The sequence below is a fragment of the Glycine max genome, chromosome 15, assembly GCF_000004515.6.
Source record: "Glycine max cultivar Williams 82 chromosome 15, Glycine_max_v4.0, whole genome shotgun sequence".
NCBI classification, from domain to species: domain Eukaryota; kingdom Viridiplantae; phylum Streptophyta; class Magnoliopsida; order Fabales; family Fabaceae; genus Glycine; species Glycine max.
The window spans coordinates 43,876,833-43,880,551 of NC_038251.2; the positions used below are offsets into that span (position 1 = coordinate 43,876,833).

Genomic DNA, 3,719 nt, shown 5'->3' on the forward strand with positions numbered 1-3,719 from the left:
CCTCACTCTCCAAAGAGCAAACCCTAGGCCACTCCTACGTCGTCTCGCGCCACTTCCACTCCCTCATCCCGCTGGTCAAAAAATTTGTCGTTCGTGTCATCTCCGACGACAACTCTTCCTCCTCCTTTGCCACCTCCGACAAGTCTCGCAGCCCTTTCTGGAACCTCCTCCGCCTTCAGAAGCTAACTACCACCCTCCACGTGACTTGTGCAATTCAACTCGCACACACTCTCTCTCCATCAGTATATATACCACCTTCCCTTCATTTTCCAATCTCTCATCTCCCAACCCGCCCTCGACTCACATCCTTGTCCGATTCGGCGAACGAGTCGAGTGAATCGGGTTGGTAAGGTAAGGTACTCTCTAACTAACATCCACCAAACTTTTATTCTCTTCTCTCATTCGCAATCCTAGATCTCTGATTCTCTCTCTCTCTGATTCCCACATGGCTTCCGAATCTCAAATCTTAATGATTTAAGGGATACTCTCGCTGCATATTCCAACATCTTCTCTTCTGCTTTGGTTTTTTCGTTGTTTCATGTTTGAGTTTTTGTGCATTTGGCTTGAACTTGTGCTGGTAGTTACTAGCTTAGTTGTGAGTTTGGTTTCCGTTAGTTGGATGATTGATCGTTGCTTAAACTTGTTCTTGTTGTGGATCTGCTTCGTTCGCTTGTTTCCTTCGCTTAATTTTTCAAATCAAATAGCGTAAATCTTTATTTCCATTCTTCTGGTGATGGATGACGTTTTTCGTTTTTTATTGACGCATTAAATGATCGATTCCGGTTTCGTTCTCTTCCTTTTATAGTCAAAGAGATTTCAAATTCTGCTTCATTCTCCAAACACAACGTTTTAGTAGGTAATCACTCTGTTCTTTTTTTTTTTTTTTTTGCTTTACTAGTTTACGCATCTTTTTTAGTTAATTTTTAAATCATCCTTATTGACTACTGTTTCATGTTTGATGCTTTTTTAGCTCCTTATTTTGGATCACGAAGATCACGTGGCTATAGTTGTGAAAGACATTTTTTTAATCTTGTTGAATATGTGGTTGCTTGCTTGAGATAGCTTATTAATGTTAGTACTTGGAGAGAGATATCAATCTCGATGTTTGATTTCAACTGATATAGAGAATATAGTAAATTATTAATTATTTGATTTCGTGTTTTATTTATATTACATTTTAAATATTCCTCTATATCTTTTCTTTTGCAATATAAAAAGTAGTGCACTTGTTTGTTTCCAGCACAGGCTCTGTATCTTTTCGTCCGCGAGTCCCGGTGTTGTGATTGCCAGAACTTTTGTCATCAGAAACAGTGAGAACCCTATTTGGACACAGCATTTCAATGTCCCCGTTGCACATCTTGCTTCTGAAGTTCACTTTGTTGTCAAGGACAGTGATATTGTGGGTTCTCAGATTATTGGAGCAGTGGAACATTTATGTAGTGGAACAAGAGTGGAGGGCTTTTTCCCCATCCTTGGTGCTAATGGGAAACCATGTAAGGGTGGATCAGTGTTGAGTTTATCCAGAGAACAAGCCTCAGGTATTTTTTCACCCTCTTGAATAAACTTTATGGTTTATCCCTGGATATCTAACTGCTTCCTAAACAAATTTATCATTTATTTTTGCGCATTGGTAACCTAGGCACTCACTAAAAAGAAAATCTCACCATCTGATCATTTATGTGAGTTCTCTAACTCAGTGAAGGAAAATTCCCAAAGGAAAATTCTATTTAGTAAAGATTAAATAACACAAAAAATACATTTAATACAATTAATGAACTGTAGGGTGCGCACGTTTGGATGTGTCAATATGATTTTGATTGATCTTAATTTTCTAAATTTACAGATTCCAGTGTGCCCATTTGTAATTGTAACAAACCTGTTACGTTAAGTAGAAAAAATCAAAAGTATTTATTATATAAAAAACTATTTTGTTTATTTTAAATAGTTATTCAGAAGTATTTCATTAAATGTATGGAATTCTCATCAATTAATACATTTATTAACAAAATCCGCTTTTTGGCAAACATTAATATTAAGAAAATCCTTAATATTAATTAAATTGATTTGTATTTCCAAAGCAATATTTTTTTGCTGAATAAAAATAATAATAACTTAATATAAATTTCTGTATCTAATGCAAAAAAAATATTTAATTTTAGTTTTACTCAAACGTATTTTAAAATTAAACTTAATTTCAATTTACTACAATCAACCATATTTAACTTTGTAAGATAATATTTATAACTTTTAAACATTGCCAAACATACTATTCTGAAGAACTTTGAAACTAAGGTCCATAATTATTTTTTTTCAAGAATATGGTAGGCCTAATTGTTAAAGAAAAACAACAAAGAGATGCCACTTTACTAAGCTCAAGGCCCAATACATTGTACACGTGTTCTTGTATTCATTTCCAGAGATAATTTTTTTTTTTTACAGGAAATGTTCTTGCAAATTGTAATAATCTCTTTCCCTTTTTCTAACGGTTCCTTTATAAGTAGTATATATTTTTTAAGTTGTATTTTTTATTTATATAAGAAATATACCTTGTTTTTTTTATAAAATTCATAAAATTATGCATCTTTAAAGTGTTTTTTTATCATAGTATATACACGGGTATGTATTAACTAATAATATTTTTTGGGTAAAAGGCCTTTTTTTTCCAGTAGTATATAGTTCCTGAAATATTGCAGCATCAATATTACATTTCACGAACCCAAAAGGAGGAGGATTTCACTTTGCAGACTTTCGTTGTTCGAACTCGAGCTGAGGTGCTGCTGTCATGGAGGCTCTGCCACTCAAAGACTTGTTGGGTTGATTGCTGCAGGCACATATTTAATGGTTTCTCTTTATCATCTCAAACCTTGTTATTGCGCCTCTTCCAGGGTGTCCATAATGCGGAGACAAAAACTACAGTATTTGGATATATACGATTGTCTTCATTATCTACCACTATGCTTTTATGAGAGCATTATTATTAATTTCTTGATTAACATTATTACACTGTGAGTTATATAACTAACCAGTTTTGGACATGACTTCTTTCATTTAACTTTATCTATCACCTTCCAATATTTGCTTGAGTCGTGTTACATTAACTACCCATACCAAACATAATATTTTTTTGGGTAAACTTAGTGTAGCTACTATAGATTAATCTAGCTACTAAGTTTTACTTAAAGAGATAACCTCCTTCAACAATTTATTTTCCTACAAATGGATATAGGGATGAATCTCTCATCACATACTTAAAAGAACACGTTATATGTCAACTAGATTCCACCATATTAGTTTCACATATAATTTTATACGGCAAATTGTCCTAACAGGACTTTTAGAAATAATTTCTCAATTTGAGTCTGTTTCTAAACTTTTTTTTTAGGGGTACTGTTTTTACACATGTAAAACATCATTTGGACTGGCGACTTTGCCTTGGATCAACATGTGGAGGAAATCGTCATTATCATTGACGATTTGCATTGGTCCCGTCATTACCATTGACAATTTGACCAGGCTAGGTGGGAAACGCTAGTGTGACTAACAATTTGGTCATGCATGGCAGACACCTTTTTCAGACGTAACTGGCGATTTGATTATACATTCGACGTTAATTTATTTTTTTTTCGTTAAAATCAATCATCCCTAATTTAACTACAATCAATTACAATCGTATTTAATTTTTTCCATCTAATTTTTTTCCATTAAAATCAACCATGTCT

The 3,719-nt window shown here is 33.6% G+C and overlaps 1 long non-coding RNA gene across 3 annotated transcripts; it reads left to right on the forward strand.

The window, feature by feature from the left end:
- LOC121173573 (uncharacterized) lies at window positions 1-3,057 on the forward strand. 3 transcript variants are annotated; one of them, XR_005888649.1, is made up of 3 exons: window positions 1-356; window positions 1,241-1,538; window positions 2,652-3,057. It is a non-coding gene; the product is annotated as an uncharacterized lncRNA (long non-coding RNA). The 3 variants fall into 3 exon arrangements; XR_005888651.1 differs by having other exon boundaries at window positions 1,246-1,538; XR_005888650.1 differs by having other exon boundaries at window positions 1-351.
- The last annotated feature ends 662 nt before the right edge of the window (window positions 3,058-3,719 follow it).